The following is a 19,939-nucleotide window of genomic DNA, read 5'->3' as shown; positions in this document are numbered from 1 at the left end:
GAGGACAGCTTTGTTCTTCTCTCCTTCCCACGCAGACTCTGTAGGTAGGTCTGTCCCCTCCCTGTGAACAGAATGAGGCAGGGCTCATCAATGTTTCAGTTACTCATAGAAAGTCCTCCAGTTCATTTTGGTCCCCCTAAATGATCTCATTCCAGCCATTAGAATGTCCAGTCCAGGGTCGACATCGCATCCCCCATGTTCCCAGTTGGTTCCTATGCAGCGCTAGTAGGAGCTTCTGCTTCCTTGGCCTGGAAAATCTGCTGTCGCCAGCACAGTGGGCTCCGGGCCATTCCTCTGTAAGATGCTCCTCCTCCTCCTCCTCCTCCTCCTCCTCCTCGTCCTTGTCATCTTCCTCCTGCTGCTCACATTCCCCTGGCCCACTGGATTGCCTGGGATCCTGTGAGGTCAGAACACAAGGGGAAAGGAGGAAAGCCAGGCAGTGGTGGGGAAGTCTCTAACCCAGTCTGATGTACCCTGGCTCGCCCGACGGGTTCCCAGCGTGGTTCGGTCTGCTCAGAGCTGTCACAGCACCCTTGGAGGAACCCCCATTTCTGCTTTCCAACCACGGCTCCTCGCCAGACTGGGTGAAGACCCCTCCATTTCTACATCCAGTGGTAAAGCCCATCTTCTTTATGAGGAAGAAAGCAGAAAGCTCCCTTGGCAAAGCTAAGGCTTCAGCCTTCCCCACCCCCAGCCAGCCTGGGACTTGGGAAATTCCCGATTCATTGTTCTGCCCTCAATGGGAAAGCAGCTGAGCCAGCAGCCACCAGGCAGGTGACTCCAGCCAAAGCCTTCCAGAGTTACTCTCACAGCCTTGCGTCAGACAGCACTGGCGACTCCCCATCAAGTGCTCTCAAGTGTCCCTGTCACTTGACCTGAGGTGAGGGGAAGCGATGCTCTCTCCTCCCACATGGGTAACAAGAAGAACAACTCTTGGGAGATTTGCTGGCCCCATCAGACTTCATCAGCAGAGCCAAGTGATTGCACACACCAGCCCAGATCATTGAACACTCTCTAAGCACATCCTGCATTAGTGGTCCGGCAACTTGCTTTGGAATGTGGCGGTGCTGTGCAATGAATCACTTTGGTTTGGTTTTTGAGGCCATGGCCAAAATGGAGACAGAAGGAGCCCCACCTAACATCATGCTACAAACCTATTATTTAATTATTCCAACAACTTTACAAGGTCATGTCCAGTGACCTTGTTTTAGGAAACAGGTTCAAGTGGCAGAAAACGTTGGGGGTGTTTTGTTACCAGGACGCCTCCTGGGATGCCCACTCCCATATCAGAGTGTTTGAGTTCAAGCCCCAGCTCTGCTTCTGATTTCATCTTCCAGCTAATGCACAACCTGGCAGGCGGCAAATGAGGCTGCAAGTACTTGGGCCCCCATCTTCCGTGTGTGTGACCCAGATTGAATTCCTGGCTCCTGGCTCCTGGCTTCAGCTTGGCCCAGCCCTGGCTGTTGGGGGGACTTTGGAGAGCAAATAAATACATGGAAAATATCTTTGGGTTTATTTACTCTATCTGTCTCTGATCTCTGTCTTTCAAAAAAAAAAAGTGGCAGAAAATGGAATTTCAACACAAATGAGTCTGATTATGAGGTCTTAGCTATTAACTATTATATTTGTATGGTTGACTTTGCAAACGCTAACAATGCTGTAAGTTTGTGTTCCCCAAAATTCACATGTTTTAGTCGTAAGACCCAGGCCCTTAGAATGTGGCCTTACTTGGAAATACTGAAGCCACTGCAGTGGGACCCCCTACTCCAGCGTTCTTCGGACAAGGACCCTTGAACACAGGCACACACACCCAGGGAGAGCCCCTCCCCCTCCTGGAGACTGCAGGCACCCTTCCACAAGCCAAGCCCAGGAACCACCAGGGCTGGAGAGAGCCCTGGAGCCCAACCCTCGCTAGTGTTTTGGAGGGCAAATGGCCTTGCAGACAGACACCTGGATCTCAACATTGGAGACCCCAGGCTGTGACTTCCTGCTGCCCAGTTTGTGCCTTCTGTGGCAATGCCAGAAACCAGTGAAAATGTCGTGGAAATAGGACGGAAATGGCTGCTGCCTGGACTGCTGAGGAATCCGAGTCGCCAGAGTAGGGCCAAGGTAGGGCGGAGTAGGGCAGAGTAGGGCGCAGCTACTCTGTGCTGCGTAACAGAAAATGGAGTTGGCCATTAGGGACAGTGGACAGGCTGTTAAGTAGAATGACTCCAAGTTGATTCCACCCTCCGAAGGTTACCAAATTTATCTTGAAAAAACAAACAAAAAGAGCTCAAGCCAGAATTTGCATAATTGTTTTTGGGAAGATCTCAAGAAATTTGGAAGTGGGTCATATAGAACATTGTACCCACATGTGACTGTACAGAAACAGGAGTAACTCTGAAGGCGATATAAGGACTAGGATGTATTGAATATTTAATATCCCTGCTAGCTTTGAGAATAGGAGTGGTAAAATACTAGAACACTTTCAACAGAATTCACTTATATACCCAGAGGACCTCCAAATGTCTAAACTAAAGATTGCAAACTGATTCACGTGGAATGTGTCCTACACAAGATATACATTCATACATTATTGTTCTAGAGATTTTAAGTGTAATCAGTTTCCAAAAGTATTGGCTCCAGTAGCACAGCTATGCAATTCAATTAATCAATCAATCAATGTAAAAAAAAATGTCAACAGCTTGTTTTTCATTCATGTCACAGTCCAACGTGGATCAGGTTATGTCAAGTGGAACCCTTGGCCTCTACTAAAGGGACGGATGAAGGCACACTGGCTCTTAACTGCCTCAGGCCAGGAGACACAAGGACACTTCTCTTCACAGTTCATTGGCTAGAATAAGTCACTGAGGAATGTGGGAGAACCCCTGGAATATTTGGGGAAGACTAGTTGTCCTTGCTGTAAAAAGAATACCGGGAATAAGTGGAGAGAACACATTAACCCCAAAGTGAGATGTGTGTTAGATAATAAGTGCAATGAGAATCTTATCTCATTAATCTTAAGGAGGGGGTGCTTTGATGCCTTCCTATCTATATGCAAATTATTATATGCAAATTACAACAGCAGAGCTTGATTGCTAACATTAAATGACAGTCAAGAAACCCCCATTTATTCTGGGAATTCCCAAAGGATTGCCTCACATGTGACCTCCCCAAAGCTAAACTGCTCCTTGTGTGAAACAAAAAAGAATAAGGAATCTTCAGCAACACCTGGGTACAGCAGAGCGGCCGTGGGAGAGTGCCAGGAGTAAAAAGATGGAGGCGAGGGGTCAGCAGAGGCCCAGCCCGACGGCAGCGGGACAGTGCTGGACAGTGACGTCTGATATGGAGATCACCGTCCGTTCTCTCCTGGCCGGTGGTCCTGTCAGCTGGAACAGACTAGAAGTCTGGAGCAGCACCTGCAGAGACCTTGCTCCCACATCTCCCAGGACAAGGGCACTACCTGCTGCCGTATTGTCCAAGAATTCACGTCTCAGACATTGCGTCCTACATTTTTTCTGAAAAACACTGTCCCTGTGGAAATCATCCCTGTGGGGAAACAAAGAAAGGATTTTCCTGTGCAGACAATAGCACAGATTTGAAAGTGGGTTCAGCCAGCCTCTTTTCATAGCTTTTACCAACAATGTTCAGCACAAATGGGAAAATGTTTCTGTATTTTCACTGTCTTATCTTTGCATAAATAAACCTAGAGAGTAGCAAAGAAGCTAATCAAGTAGCTACCTAGGCTGAGCAAAAGTAGGGAAATAAGGCAGAGGAGGGGAAAAGTAGGAATGAGAATTTTTACTATGCACCCCTTTATATTATCAGAGATTTGAATTATAGGAATATATGATCCATTCAAAACTTTGAAAGCCTTGGGAAAAAAATTAAATCTTCCAACCATTACAGGCTTGTGTTCAAGCTGTCTGGGGGAGAACAAATGAGTGGGATGGAATCCATCAAGAGCAAAGCAATATATGTCAAGTGGAACCCTTGGCCTCCACATCGGTGAATGGCGATGTCAGGATAAGCAAGGAATGGGAGGAGAGCTGACCAAAGGAACGGAGAGCCCCTCCATGCCTTCTCCTTGCAGCTCCTGAGATACCGAGGAGGCGAGGCCAAGGAGGGGAGCATGAGCAGTGTGGATGTTGGATGAAAGGGTAGAGGGCCAGCGCACAGCTCACTAGGCTAATCCTCCGCCTGCGGCGCCGGCACCCCGCGGTTCTAGTCCCAGTTGGGGTGCCGGATTCTGTCCCGGTTGCTCCTCTTCCAGTCCAGCTCTCTGCTGTGGCCCAGGAAGGCAGTGGAGGATGGCCCAAGTGCTTGGGCCCTGCACCCGCGTGGGAGACCAGGAGAAGCACCTGGCTCCTGGCCTCAGATTGGCGCAGCCCCGGCCGTGACAGCCATTTGGGGGTGAACCAACGAAGGAAGACCTTTCTCTCTGTCTGTCTCTGTCTCTCTCTGTCTCTCTCTGTCTCTCTCTCTCTCCAACTCTGCCTGTCAAAAAAAAAAAAAAAAAAAAAGAAAGGGTGGCCCTGTAAGGATGGAAGGACTCAGGATCCTGGTGGCACACCAAGCCCTTTGGCAATGTCACCCAACCCTCACTGCGTCTCACTGGTCTGCTTGCCTGCATCTCTTCTCTCACTGAGGACCAACCCGGGCTGGGTACTGGGGGCACAGGATGAATGTAAGACTAGAGAGCTCACAGCCAGGTGGATAAAAGCTGACTCCAAACAACAAGGTGTTACGAATGACGTAGTAGGTAAGGGTTCAGTTTCAGCAGGGGCTCAAGTTAGAAGTGGTCAGCTGAGGCTGTGGAGACCAGGGAAGGCGTCCCCAGCATCAAGGCAAAGATTGAGCTAAGTCTGAAGAGGCGAGTGGACTCACTGCGAGGTGTGGGAGGCGACAGGGGGCGTTTCCTGGCCAAGGACTTTGTGTGCAGACATGGAGGGGTGGCTGGAGGGAACTCCCTGTGATTCCTCTTGGGAAAAAGATAAGGAAAGGGCATGCTCAGAACTGCAGCTAGAAAAACAAGAGAGGCCTTGGGTGCCTCAGAATTTATCCTGGCAGTGGGGATTGAGAAGAGTGAATCTGAGTACCGATGGATGCCTCCTTCATAAGGGCAGAAAGTAGGAGTCAGAGGATCCCATGGACATTTGTGTGTTACCACTGCCTTCAGTTGCAAAGACGGTGGGACCTTCTGGAGGGGTGGGAGACCATGCACTGGGATGCACATTACACCTCCCCCTTCTGTGACTGTGCTGCCTGCAAGGCCACCCATACATTACGTAGCATCTCCAAAGCTTGGGTGTCTCACCTGCCACTTTACCTGCCTCCTAGAGTTATCATGAGGATTCAACATGTAAAGTGCTGGGCACATGTAAAGTGCTGGGCACACAGGAAGTTCTTGATTAGCGGTGAAAGCTATTATTTCCTAAACACCAGAAAGCAAGAACCCTGCTACTCTCACTTCTGAGAAGCAGTGGTGCACACTGGGTGTTTCAGTTCTCTATTTCTACATAGCAAATCACCCCCAAATCACACCTCATGAGTGTGCAAGTGGTCTATGTGATTCTTTGCTGGTCCTACTGTGGCTTCTCTTGTGTGGCTGCTTTCAGCTTGTGGTTAGGTTGTGCCAGGAGTTCTGAAATAGTGGCTTTGCTCCCACCACTGGGGCCATGGTAGGGATGGCTAGAAGCTGGGGCTGCACTCTGCCCACATAGTTTCTCCTCATTTCCGCAAAATCAAGCAGGTTGATAAGGATTAAAGGAGACTGCCCTGGGAGATGAACCAGCCTGGTGAGAAAGCACCTGAGAGATCTACAAACTTGGCCACAGCCCCGCCTTCACCTGCTCCTTGAAGAGTTCCTCCCTAACGTGGTGTACCCAGCATCAGCACTGCCTTTCTAAGCATGAGGATTTCTCCTCGGGGGCCCTGTCGTTTAGGACTCCCAGTGGAGCTGAACACCCAAAGGGAAAGACTGTCTTAAGTCTTCCCTCGAAATTCAGAATTCAGTGTGGTACCAGGCACTTAGTAATGGGCTGAAGCACTCAGTAATTCTGTTTAATTAGTAAATTAGTAGCAATATTCACTATTTATGGGGCACTCCCACATACCAGAGACTGTTCAAAATGACCTTAGATGTATTGATGCAGTTAACTATGACAACCCTATTAGGCAGGCACTATCATTCCCCACTTGCAGATCAGGAATCTGAGACATAAAAGGCCAAATAGTTTGCCCAAGATGAAATACCTCGTGGGTGGCCCTGGATTTGGATCCATTGCATCCAGCTCCAGAGCCTGTGCTCCGAACTGCAGGCTTTGCTCCCTTAGCAAAAGTGTGAACAATTGTGGCCGGCACCGCGGCTCACTAGGCTAATCCTCCACCTTGCGGCGCCAGCACACTGGGTTCTAGTCCCGGTCGGGGCGCCGGATTCTGTCCCGGTTGCCCCTCTTCCAGGCCAGCTCTCTGCTGTGGCCAGGGAGTGCAGTGGAGGATGGCCCAAGTGCTTGGGCCCTGCACCCCATGGGAGACCAGGATAAGTACCTGGCTCCTGCCACCGGATCAGCGCAGTGCACGGGCTGCAGTGCGCCAGCCGCGGCAGCCATTGGAGGGTGATCCAACGGCAAAGGAAGACCTTTCTCTCTGTCTCTCTGTCTCTCTCTCTCACTGTCCACTCCGCCTGTCAAAAAAAAAAAAAAGTGTGAACAATTGTAGTGAAGGTAGGATTGACAACTGAAGAAATAATGGACTTGGGGAGGGATGATTGTCCAAGGTGTGGCTCATACAGAAGCACTAAAATACATTGGAGAGGAGCACAAACTCTTGAGTGACATCGTGTGCATTACAGCTTGGCCATGTTCAACGTTACTACTTTGGGTGGGATGTCCTCTGTTTCCTCACCTGAAAGGTAACTGAAGAGTAGCGTGTATCTCTAGGGCCTAGGCTGAGACTCTAAACAGGACAAGTACAGTGCTAATCTTGGTGCTTCATCCATGAGTGAATGCTCAGTGAGCACTCACCACTAGTCACACAGATGAGAAATAGGAATGAAATGACAAAGTGATGCTTGAAAGAAAAAGGGGTCAGATTTAAGTATGTTGCATTTAAGTATGTTGCATGTGCATGCTAAAATTCCTTCTAAAACTGTGCATATTTGCTTTTTTCTTAATTGTTACTTATTTTCATTTCATTTGAAAGGCAGAGAAACAGAGATCGTCCATCTGCTGGTTCACTCCCCAAATGTCCATAACATTCAGGGCTGGGCCAAGCCAAAGGCAGAGCCCAGAACTCATTCCAGCTCCCCTACATGGGTAGTGGGAACCTAAGGACTTGAGTCACCACCTGCTGCCTCCCCAGGTATGCATTAGCAGGAAGCTGAAATTGGGAAGAGCTGGAAGCTGAGCCAGGAATGGAGCCAGACACTCCAACATAGGATGCTAATTTTGGTGCTTTAAAGATTTATTTATTTATTTTAAAGGCAACGTTACAGAGAGGCAGAGGCAGAGAGAGAGAGACAGAGAGAGAGACAGAGAGAAAGATCTTCCATCCGCTGGTTCACTCCCCAAGGGCTGCAATGGCCGGAGCTGCGCTGATCTGAAGCCAGGAGCCAGGAGCTTTTTCCAGGTTTCTCATGCGTCAGGCATCCCAAGCATCATCTTAACTGCTGTGCCAAATCCTCACCACCACCACGACCCGTTTTTAAATACAAAAAAACCTAAATCAGTAAAGGAAAAACAAACTTTTCATTAGAAACTCAAGAGAAGCTTGAACGTGAAAAATGTCTTGGTCTTTTATCATGAATGCAGTGTTAATCTGTGGGATTACAGCAAAATTGATTTTAAAGGCAAAAAAAGTAAGGCTAGGCAAGAGGGTAAAATCGGACTTCTTCAAGTCCCCAGCTGCTCCACTTCCCATCCAGCTCTTTGCTATGGCCTGGGAAAGCAGTAGAAGATGGCCCAAGTCCTTGGGCCCCTGCACACACATGGGAGACGTGGAGGAAGCTCCTGGCTCCTGGCTTCAGATCAGCACAAGTCTTGCCATGCGGCCAATCGGGGAGTGAACCAGTGGATAGAAGACCTCTCTCTCTCTCTCTCTCTCTCTCTCTCTGCCTCTGCCTCTATGTAACTCCCCCTTTCAAATAAATAAATAAATCTTCAAAAAAAAAAAAAACATTATAAATCTCAAGAGTCAAGGGACTCCTCACAAACAAAACACAGAAAATGCTTGTGCTAAGAAAGGAAAAGAGAAGACCAGTGAGCTAAAAATCTAATGCCAGTCCTCAGTTTAAGGGTCAAGAACACTATAAAGAAATTAGTCTGCAAACGCCAAGTGATGAGAGCTTTGAGACCTGATGACTTGGGTTTTATTAAAGGCCTAGAGAAGTTGAAGCGGGCTGTGACTGTTATCTGATGACAGGTCATGGCCATAGTCACAGGGACTTTCTAAATAATGACTATACAGGGTGGGGTGGGGGTGGGGGGTTGACAATAAAGGCTTTATTAGAAAATTAGCAAATAACCTTTATAGAACTAGAAGATGATGCATCTTAAGATAAATTTCTGCAATCTCTCCTCAATCGACTGTGATTTGCCCTTCTCTCTTCCCTCCCCCAAGGTGGGGGACAGGAGTGGGAAGAAGCAGCCCAGTGACAGCAGGGGGTGGCCATGACCTCCTTGTCCTCATCACACATTCACAAGAAACAACCCCAAGGTCAGGTTTGCTTTTCACGTAGAAGTTGGACCTTTTTTCCTTTGGGGTCTTCAAATTATAAATGGAAATTGAAGCAGAAGATTCTGGAGCTTTACAAATTTTTCAAAAGCAGACTTTCTTAACAGAATTGTCCCTACAGGCTCAGGGAGACCAGAGACTCCACAAGGTTCACAGCGTTCCTTTTGTACTTGATGCAGAGCTATAGACTATAAAAGCCGCAGCAACACCATAAGCACTTTTTGGAAAGAGGCAGGAAAGGCAATATTTACTTTAGGTATATAAAGCTTAAGAGCATTTGAAATCGGGACAATAAAATATCATACAAGGCTACTTGGCCTTCCTTGACTAAAGCCATGGGTTTCATTGAATCATCCATTCAGTAAATATTTGTGAAATTCATTATGTCTGTTCAGGAGCTGGGGACAAAGTTCATGCTTCCTTGAGTTTTGCATTCAAGTGGAGGGAAACTAAACTACAATAAAAACATAAAAATGGAAGGGTCTGGGGGACTGGTGTAATGGCACAGTGGGCTGAACCACTGCTTGGGAAGCCAGTATCCCATACTGGAGGGCTGGTTCTAGTCCCGGCTACTCTGCTTTAATTCAGCTCCCTGCTGACACTCTTGGGAAGACAGCAGAAGATAGTCCAGGTGCTTGGTTCCCTGCCACACACATAGGAGACCAGGAAGGAGTTCCTGGCTTCTGGCTTCAACCTGGCCCAGACCTGGCTCTTGTGGCTACTTGGGGATTGAACCAGCAGATAGAAGATCTCCATCATTCATTCATTCATTCATTCTCTCTTTTCCCTCTTTTTGCCTTTCAAGTAAATAAATAAATCTTTTTAAAAATAATAGGGTCCCATGAAGAAAGATAATTCAGGATAAATAAAGGAGAAGAGAGCTTAGCTTATGAATCTCCATAGGTCAGGGGTTCAGGGAAGGCCTCCTGCAGGGAGGGCACCCAGGTAGAGGAGATGCTAAGTTCAAAGGCCAGAGGCAAGGTGTGCGGCCAGTGCAGTTAAGCAGGGCCTTGCTTTCAGAATGGACCCACGCTTTCTCTAAGACTCAGCAGTCACTGTCTCGAAACTCCCACTAGTTGCTAAGCAAGAGTCCCCATGATTTTGTTTTGCACTAGAGCATAAAAGTTTTTTTAAGGATTTATTTATATATTTGAAAGTCAGAGTTATACACAGAGAGAAGGAGAGGCAGAGAGAGAGAGAGAGAGAGAGAGGTCTTCCATCCAGTGGTTCACTCCCCACTTGGCCACAATGGCCAAAGCTGTGCTGATCCGAAGCCAGGAGCCAGGAGCTTCTTCCAGGTCTCCCATGCATGTGCAGAGGCCCAAGAACTTGGGCCATCTTCTACTGTTTTTCCAGGCCATAGCAGAGAGCTGGATAGGAAGTGGAGCAGCTGGGACTCGAACTGGCACCCATATGGGATGCCAGCACTGCAGGCAACAGCTTTACCTGCTACACCACAGTGTCAGCCCCAACATAAAAGTCACATAGCCAGTTTGGCTGTGAAGTGGGAGTAGACATGGACATTGGCTTAAAACTACTGTTTGATTTCAAAATGTCGCATGGCTTCATAACATAAGTAGCCTTCATAAAACTACTACTGTGCTCCCACTGAGGCCAGTAGGACATCTCATCGATTTCTTCATTGGCCCTGGCTATACCTAGTTCACAATTTAAAAATGCTTTTCTAAAACATACTTGCCTTTTGCCAGTTTTGTTAGCTTTTTGCCAACCATGTTTTCAAGTCCACACTATTATCCGGTTGTGAGCATCTTCCTCCACTTCATGGTGGAATTTTAAAGCTGCTCATGTTCTTGGCTTTGGTGGGAGCCCACTGGCAGGCCTTGTGGAGGGACACCGCGCAGGTTCTCAGCAGTGGGAAGAGCTGGGCCGGCCTTGTAAATCCCAGACCAGCGCTCCTGCTCGCAGACTGGCTGTTGCTGCCAAGCTGCTCTCCACAGGCCCCTCCCATGAACCAGACAACTGCTCTTTTGGGCAGCAGTGCACACTGTCGTTCTCATTTACACAGGGATCACAGAAACTTCGAGATTTCCCATTACTCCTGCACAGGGACTCTGCACAAACTGCCAAGGTATAATTGCAAAAATTTTCTCTCCTCTCCTCTCCTCCTATCCAGCATTATTTTGGTTAATCCCCTTGGGTGTTTGGATCACCAGTTCTCTGATGAGAACTGTTCAGTGCTGACCCTGTCTGATGTGCACCAATGTACCCTACTCTGCCCCCAAAGTCCCACGAGAACATTAGGATCAGAAGAGCAAGAACTTCAGCCATCCATGCAGCTTTAACTACCATCTCTTCACCAATGACCCCCAGTGTATGTCTCTAGCACAGGCTCTCCCTTGAACCCCAGACTTAGAAATTCAGCTACCTACGTAACATCTTCAACTAGCAGGCAATGCGAGTTAACACGCCCTCCACAAACCTGGGATCTTTTGGCAAAAATGTTCCTTCCTCAGTTCCCCATCCCAGTAAGACGTGAAATTTCACCCTTCCAGTTGTTCAGGTTCGAAGCCTTGGAGTTGTGTTTGATGTGCCCGCTCTCACGCACCCCACATACAGTATGTATCACCAAGTGCTGCTGACTCTGCTTTCAAAATGGAGTAGAACTCAGAGACTTCACATCACCTCCTTGGGAGCGACCTACTCCAAGTTGTCTTGCCTTTTGCCATAGCCCCTCAACTGATACCACCACGTCCATTCTTGCTCCTCTACATACAGAGCCAGATCATATCACTCCTCAGACCCAAATTGTCCAGTGGTCCTGAACTCAGAGGCAGAGTTCTTTAATAGGTCTGTGACGCCCTGTGTAGCTCAGGTACTGCATTTCCTCCTAAGTCTTTCTTCTCTCATTCAACTTCAGTCTCCGTTACTATGCTCTTCCCAAAAACACATGGTATGCTCCCACCCCAGGGCCTCTGCATACACTACTACCTATGCCATGAATTGCTTGTCCATCACAAACTTCTTTAGGTCTTTCTTAAAATGTCCGCTTCTCACTGATCACCCTGTTTAATATCGCAATGATCAATTCACACACTCACTATTCCCCCTTCTCTGATTTTTTTCCTCTGCGCATATCACTGACATCCTAAACATTTTGTTTGTTTGCTTATGGTGTGACTCTCTCTACCTAGTAAAATTTAAGTAAGTTTTACGAAGGGAGGGATTTCTGTCCTACCTCCTTCCAAAGTCCAACTGCAGGTCTAGAACTAGACATCTAGTCAGCACTCAATAAATGTGTGTTGCATGACTACCGAGGTGGTCAGAGGTCCTGGGTGAGCACGAGTCTCTAGTGTGTTTGCTGGTGAGCAGTAGGGTATGTCTGGTCCGAGGGATCCTTAGAATCAAAGTAGAGCTAACCAAGGAAGTATAAAATCTCTGAGTTCTCCTCAAGCTACGCCCAGGAGTTTAGGGAAACAAGAATGGCAGCCTGCCTGCTGGAGACTTTGAGTCACTGCCAAGGACACAGGGCTGGGGAGGACTGCCCATCTGGCCACCGTGTGGCACATGCGACAGGCTCACTCCCAGGTTCTTCCCCATGTATGGCGATCCTGACACCACCTGGGTCTCACATTAATCCCCAGGACCTGGCTTCCTCTGCTTAGGCCCTTGGGCACAGAAGGTCTCCTGCTTCGCTCAAAACCCTTGAGAAAGATCCCAGAATTTAGAAAAGCTGATTTATCCTCCCTGGAGGAGAAAAGAACCGAGAATTTGGACATTTTGAAGGACAAAGAACTCCTTGCACTCTTTGTCAATACTCTGTGCCTGTAAGTGTGTGTGTGTGTACCTACCATGTCTCTCCTAGCCACCTGCCCCTCCCTTCTTCCATAAGCCACCACCCAGCTAATCCTGTTATTTGAACATTAGGGAAAATTAAAATAGTGATAGAAATCAAAGCAACATAATTGCAACCAATTTTTCAAAAAAAAAAAAAAAACAACACTGAGAGGAGATTTAATCTTTGACTGAAGCCCTAGAGGATGATCAGGAAGGCTACATTTAATCAATTATAAATTATATAGCTATGGCGTCACAGTATATACAGCTAGATAGATGGTAGCCTGCAATGATACATCCAGTATGCTGTTTCTTGAAAGTGAGAGTTAGTTGCAACCTACAAGAGAAATGAGATGTGTATTTTTACTAATTTAAAAAAGTCAATAACTTCTTTTTAAAATATGTTCTATTATTAAACATATTTTGGTTGGTATTTCCTCTGAGAGAAATATTGGGACAGAAATTCCTAATTTAGTTACAAAGGGAAAAATGAGTTGACTGAATTGTCATAATTTGCAAAGGAGAAACCTGGCCCACCAAGAAACAAGGTTATGGCGCAAATACGAGTTAATTAAAGGTAATCACACAAGCTAATGGTTGTGTTAAGTAATAAAATCAGAAAGTAAGCCAAGGTCAAGTACAAAGATACAGATGGTTCCAAGAAAAGCAATTGCCTGAAGAGTAGTAGCAGAGGCTTACCTACATAATGGCAGTATATTATTAGCTAGAACGTGATCATCTCTACTATTCAAATATGGCAGGAAAACAACTTTGAAATCATTATTTGCATATATCTGTTGCAGCCTTTGTACTGCAATATAAAAGAAAAAGAAGGAAATATTTACATCTAAGCACGTGCAAATTTGACTATATACAATTTAAGTGGAAACTAACATTTGGGGGTCTTTCTTTAGGCCAATCACATCCACTACTCTATTTCATCTTCCCCAAACCCACTGGGATGTAGATTATCTTATCGATTTCACTACTGTTAGAAGCTATCTCACAGAAAACTCTTGTGATGGATTCAGTTCAGGAAACCAGCAAATGATGGCACTGGGATTTGAACCTAGGTCTGCCCAGATCCAGAAGACTTGCTGAACACCACGGTTCAGTCCATCGCTTTTCTGACCCCGATGAAATGAGCGCTGGCAACGGAAATTCCGGCAACAGGGCTGGGATCCTGGGTGTGGGATGGAGCAGGATGACGGCCGGGCCGGAGTCAAGGGCTGGGGACACCAGGTCACAATGCTACCAATAACAGCAACACCCGGACTTCACAAAGTTCACGGAAAAACCAAGTCAAAAGAGGTGCAAGAATTTGTGAAATCTGGGCATATGAGGAGTCTTTATTGTTTTTTAAAGATTTATTTACTTATTTGAAAGGCAGAGATACAGAGATGCAGAGGCAGAGAGACAGAGACAGAGAGAGAGAGAGACAGAGAGACAGAGAGAATCTTCTACCCACTGGTTCACTCCCCAAATGGCCGCAACAGCTGGAGCTGAGTTGATCTGAGGCTAGGAGCTTCTTGTGGGTCTCCCAGCTGGGTGCAGGGGCCCAAGGACTTGGGCCATCTTCCATGGCTTTCTTGGGCCATTAGCGGAGAGCTGGATTGGAAGTGGAGCAGCCGGAACTCAAACTGGTGTCCATATCTGATGCCAGCACTGCAGGCGGCAGCTTTACCCACTACACCACAGTGCCAGCCCCATCGAGTATTTAAAAATTTCATGAAAAAACACATATTGTGAAAAAAAATACATATGGACTTCAAAAAATTTTTGCACCAAAATAAACTTAAAAATTCCGTTTTCCAAGAATTATTTGAACTCCCCATCATATACTGCCGACACCAAACTAGAATACAGAGCCATGAAGACAGTGCAAAAACTCGTCAAAAAGATGTGACCCACCATTTCCAGGGGAACTGGCTACTTGTTAGACACCCTGCTTGCAAAAACTCCCTGAAGAAAGGGTGGAGTCTTTCACGTGCAGAGGGTGCACGTGGAAAAGCCACTGCCACCTGTAAGTGGGTACAAGCTGGCAGAGCTGAAACCTGTTATACAAATGCCCACAGAAAGCCAGGGTAGGGACTAGATTGGATCTCTGCATTTCTCCTGAGATGATGATGATGATAATAATAATAATAATACCCTCAACAATAACAGCAGCAGCAGCTAACACTGATTGAAACCCATCAAGAACCACATTAAGCACTTTGCAAACGTTGCCTGATGTGATCATAATCTCTCTCCAAGGTGGAAGCTCTTAATATTCCCATTTTACAAACAAGAAAACATAAGCCTTGTGGAGAAATTTGGCAGGCAGAAGTCTTAATCACATTATGGATCCTAACTGCGTATAGAAATATTCTCTCCTCAGCAGGGAAATTGCTACTCCTGAAATAACTTTGCACTTCTTAACAACTAATGCCCTAGTCACATTATGCCAAGGCTTAACATCTCTAAATCTCCGGATTTTCCCAACTACTGACAATCGGGTTTGCCCCTTATAGGCCACAAAAGAACATACAGTGGGCTGGAGTTTGCCAGCCCCTTATTTGAAGCAAAGACCGTGACTATTGATAACAGTGATACCATATTCAGTGTATGAGAGAGAGAGACAGATGTCTAACATCCAAGCATCCACCATTGGCGTGGCTCTGTTAAAACATGGCTGTTTGGTGATTCCACTGTAAGTGGCATTACTAGAGAAATAGCTAACATTATCAAAGAGAGTAATGCATGCCAGGCTCTGTACTAAAATGACTTTTCTGTGTTGCCTCATATTGTCCATACAACAGTCCTCTGGGGCAAGTACTGTTATTCTTCTCCTATTTCGAATGGCAAAACTGAGGCTTAGAAAGGCTAATTCATCTTCTTCAACGACTTAGTTGCTAGTAGCTGATCTGGTCATTGAATCCAAATCATATGGCTATGGGTAAAATTGTAAGTAAATTCTATACAACATACATGACTATCCAGACTAAATAACTCTGCCCCTATCTCTCTAGGGCATAAACGAGGGTGCTATTGTTTTCTCCCCAAGGGATTTACTCAGCATTAGGGGTATGTTTGAAGCAAGAAAGCCAGAAAATCCGATCTACCAGCAGAAGTCCCCGTAGCTGTGATTCTGTTTGATTTTGCTACACATGGTATTGCCATGATCAACAGAGATGAGGGCCCTGCCCATTATATTGCCTATGAGACAGGATGACAGCAGGTACTATGTAGTAGATAAGGACCCAAGTATCGGTTGCAGACTCTTCCTGCCCAATGCTTTGGACAATCTAGACAAAGTGTTCAGGTCTACATGAATTTCCAGGGCCTGAAAAATGGTTTGATGAATTAAAAGAAATAAATCATTTTGTTCACAATACAAAAAAATTTGAATTAGCAAATATCAAATATCTAAAAAGGACAGTGTCCTAGGTCAAGAGACCAGCTGCAGCTAGCTCTCCCCTTGGTTGTACGGAAGGCTGCCTTCTGGGATGCATGGTGCAATGCAGGGACCGAGGCGTGCTGCCTGGTGCTCCCCCTGCCCAGCTCCAGAAGTCAGACTGTGCTGCTCCCTGTGGCTCTGCCCCCAGCCCCACCCCCACCCCCTGCCTGGGCTTCTTCAGCTCCAGGCCCTGAACTGTTGATGGCATCTCCATCAGAGGCCTGGCAAACAGAACCAGACATACTCACTTGCAAGCTGACTTCCTCACAGCTTCCCCCTCAGCACACAGCAATTCTTTCCCCTTCTCATTTTCTCTCCTGCCTGGGCGAAAACTCTTTCTAGTGATACTACCTCTGGGTTGTTGGAGGCACCAGAGCAACAATCAGAGCTCTCACTGATCACCTTGGCAAGTGTAAGACTTATGTGGGGGCCAGCGCTGTGGTGTAGTGGGTAAAGCCACCGCCTGCAGTGCCGGCATCCCACATGGGTGCAGGTTCCCGCTGCTCCACTTCTGATCCAGCTCTCTGTTATGGCCCGGGAAAGCAGTAGAGGATGGCCCAAGTCCTTGGGACCCTGCACCCCTGTGGGAGACCTGGAAGAAGCTCCTGGCTCCTGGCTTTAGGGAGTGAATCAGTGAATGGAGGGCACCCCCCACCCCGCCGCCTCAGCCTCTCTGTAACTCTGCCTTTCATTTTCTTTTTTTTTTTTTTTTTTTTTTTTTTGACAGGCAGAGTTAGACAGTGAGAGAGAGACACAGAGAGAAAGGTCTTCCTTTTTCCGTTGGTTCACCCCCGAAGTGGCCACTATGGTGGGCGCATTGCAGCCAGCGCGCTGAGCCGATCTGAAGCCAGGAGCCAGGTGCTTCCTCCTGGTCTCCCATGCAGGTGCAGGGCCCAAGCACTTGTGCCATCCTCCACTGCCTTCCTGGGCCACAGCAGAGAGCTGGACTGGAAGAGGAGCAACTGGGACTAGTACCCAGGGTGCCGGCACCGCAGGCAGAGGATTAGCCTCGTGAGCCGTGGTACCGGCCCATAACTCTGCCTTTCAAATAAATAAATTAATCTTTTAAAACAAAGACTTAAGTCAACAAAGTATAAAGGGAGACAGATAACAGTTAAACTATTTATAATGACACCGAACGTATCGAATTCATAAAATGCTTAGGAAAATAAAATATAAGGTAATATTAAAATCTCCATTTTTCTTGATATAAAATCCACTTTAGTTTTTTTGGTGATTTAGCTCTATATATGTTAATAATGAAGCATAATCATGATTATATATAGTGAAAAAGACTATAAAACAATAGATGATATGATCCCAATTTTCTTTTAAACGTGTAAGTATGAATTTTTCAGAGCAGAAAGTCTAAAAAGGTGAATACAAAAATATTTATAAGTAATAATACTTTGGGTGGTACGATTATAAGTTAAGAGTTTTTCTAATTTTTCTACAATAAAAATAAATTGATTAAAGTTTTTAAAAGTAATGAAAAAAAAGGGGCCAGTGTTGTGGCACAGAGAGTTAAGCAGCCACCTGTGATGCTGACATCATTATGAACTCTGGGTTGAGTCCCGGCTGCTCTACTTCCTATCCATCTCCCTGTTAATGTGCCTCTGAAAAGCAGCAGAGGATGGTCCATGTCCTTGGCCCCCTGCCACCCGCATGGGAGACCTGGGTGGAGTTCCAGACTCCTGGTGTCCATGTGGTCCAGCCCCGGCAATTGTGGCTACTTGGGGAGGGAACCGGCAGATAGAATATCGATCTCTCTCTCTCCCTGTCTCTCGCTATATTCCTTTCTCTTTCTGTAATTCTGCTCTCAAGTAAATAAATCTTTTTAAAAAATTTTTAAGAAAAAATAAATTAAAAATAAAGATAATTAAAAAAAATCAGGGCCTAGTCCTTAAGAAGCATTTTGTTATGGGATGTATGGAACAGAATTTGTTTACTTGATAGGGAAAATGAGTAGTGATACTTAATGGCAGTGAACACACTTTTAAAGAAAACTTCACCAAGCATCAGAAAACCCTGAATCCACTTCCTGGCTCAGCCATGAACCATCTGTGCATTTTGTACAAATCACTGAGACAGTTTATTTATTTAAAAAATAAGACTGTGAAAGCACTCATCTAAAATTCTTTTTTCCCAGAACTAGCATGATTTGACTTCATGTTCTTGGTTTTGTAATAACCAGTAATGTGGGCAAGTCTTTCCTTTTCCTACCCAGGTACATCCTGAAATAATTCTACTTTATTCCTCTATGCCGGTGTCCATACATCCACCCATTTGTCCCAGTAGCATTTACTGGCAAGCTATTGTGCATCTGTAACTCAGCTGAAGTGTTGCCTATACATTTTTTGTTGAGGCTCATTTTCTAGGTAGATTCTCAGGGATTAATAAGTATTCCTTGAGGGGCCAGTGTCATGGTGTGGCAGGGTAAGCTGGCGAGCACTGGTTTGAGTCCCAGATACTCTACCTCTTACCCAGCTCCCTGCTAATGTGCCTAGGAAAGCAGCAGAAGATGGCCCAAGAATTTGGACTCCTGTCACCATTTGAGAGACCTGGATGGAGTTCCTGCCTCCTGGACTTGGCTTGGCCCAGCTCCAGTCATTGTGGCCATTTGGGGAATGAACCAGCAAATGGAAGATTTCCTTGTCTCTCTCTCTCCCATCCTCTCTTATAACTGCCTTTCACCTAAGTAAATCTTTTTTTAAAATAAAGAAATAAATAATCCATGATTTCTTGCATGCTTATAATTTGTTTGACTATAGCTCTGATATTTTAAAGTAAGTTTGCATGTGTATAAAATCCTTGATTCATATTTTCCTTTAGTATCTTAAATATGTTGTTCAATTATTTTATGGTAGTGAAAAATCTGAAGTGGATGTGATTTTATATCCCTTTATGAATGACTTAGTCTTTATGCCTAGATATCCAAAAAGTTTTTATTTGCCCAATTTTACTGGAATATGTTTTGGTATTGACAATTCTGCATTCTCTTTTTCAAGGTTAATAGTGTGATCTTTGAATATAGGTGTTCTTCTTTCTGTTTGTTTCAAGAGAATCTTCTTGTGCTAAGGACATTTTATTTGTTTTCTTCCATTGTTCCAATTTTCCTTTTCTAACATAAGTTCTACTTCAGATGGGTCTTCTTTTCCTGTCTTCTGTAACTATCATTTTCCTCTTGAACACTTGTTATCTTTTGTCTTTTTCCCCTTTCTTTGTTAACTGTATTTAGCAAGTTCTATTTTGGATTATGGTAAATTGGGTCGTTTCAGAACAAGGTTATGGTATTAAAAAGTCACTCAGGTGGAGAATCCCAAGATCTGAGCCTGGTGTGTGCCATTACTTTTAGCCTTGAGGCATTTGCCCAAGAAAAACAGCTGAAGGATGGGCACTGGAGCAAGACATCTGGTAGATTTAAGGGGTTGAGAGATATCAGGGATGAGTGATCTGTAAAACACTGTAGGCTTTCAACTAGAACCAAAAGAGAACACGCGTATGAGTAAAGGTAAACTGGAAATGGGTCAGCCCTCACCGGTCAGTGACTTCAGTCTAATTACAAATTCTATCAATCCCCAGTTGATGGGTAGCCATCTCATATCTCAGTGCTTTATCCTAACAGATGCTGTTCTTTGACAGTTGTTACTGCACCCTTGATTTCACATAGATAACTTTGCTTTACTAATTAGTTTCTCCCTCCCTCTCTCCCTCTCCCCCCTCCCCCCCCCCCCAAGATTTATTTATTTGAGAGAAAGAGTCACAGACAGAGAGAGGGAGAAACAGAGAGAAAGTTCTTCCATCTGCTGGTTCACTCTCCAAATGGCCACAGTGGCCAGAGCTGGGCCGATCTAAAGCCAGGAGCCAGGAACTTCTGGGTCTCCCACATGGGTGCAGAGGCCCAAGGACTTGGGCCATCTTCTACTGCTTTCCCAGGCCATAGCAGAGAGCTGGATAGGAAGTGGAGCAGCCAGGACTCGAACTGGTGCC

At 45.9% G+C, this 19,939-nt stretch overlaps 2 long non-coding RNA genes across 16 annotated transcripts in view; one reads left to right on the top strand and one right to left on the bottom strand.

Moving 5' to 3' along the window:
- The window catches only part of LOC149121826 (uncharacterized), a 70,936-nt gene extending 52,292 nt beyond the window's left edge, over positions 1 to 18,644 (top strand). Inside the window, exon 3 of one of the 2 annotated variants that reach the window (XR_016222719.1) lies at positions 18,457 to 18,644. This is a non-coding gene — a long non-coding RNA (uncharacterized LOC149121826). Of the gene's footprint in view, positions 1 to 1,337; positions 1,357 to 18,456 lie in introns of those variants that run through there. The other variant, XR_016222725.1, reaches the window with a different exon arrangement.
- Positions 7,398 to 19,939, bottom strand: part of LOC149121825 (uncharacterized) — a 28,219-nt gene continuing 15,677 nt past the window's right edge. For 10 of the 14 annotated variants that reach the window (XR_016222730.1, XR_016222737.1, XR_016222731.1 and 7 more), the window contains one exon: positions 18,997 to 19,426. This is a non-coding gene — a long non-coding RNA (uncharacterized LOC149121825). Of the gene's footprint in view, positions 7,703 to 18,996; positions 19,427 to 19,939 lie in introns of those variants that run through there. The other 4 variants (XR_016222736.1, XR_016222739.1, XR_016222732.1 and 1 more) reach the window with 1 other exon arrangement.

Source organism: Oryctolagus cuniculus, chromosome 16 (genome assembly GCF_051225735.1).
Source record: "Oryctolagus cuniculus isolate XC-2025 breed Fujian yellow rabbit chromosome 16, ASM5122573v1, whole genome shotgun sequence".
Lineage (NCBI taxonomy): Eukaryota > Metazoa > Chordata > Mammalia > Lagomorpha > Leporidae > Oryctolagus > Oryctolagus cuniculus.
Note: the sequence above shows the minus strand (reverse complement) of the source record. Positions and strands in the feature narration are given on the sequence as shown.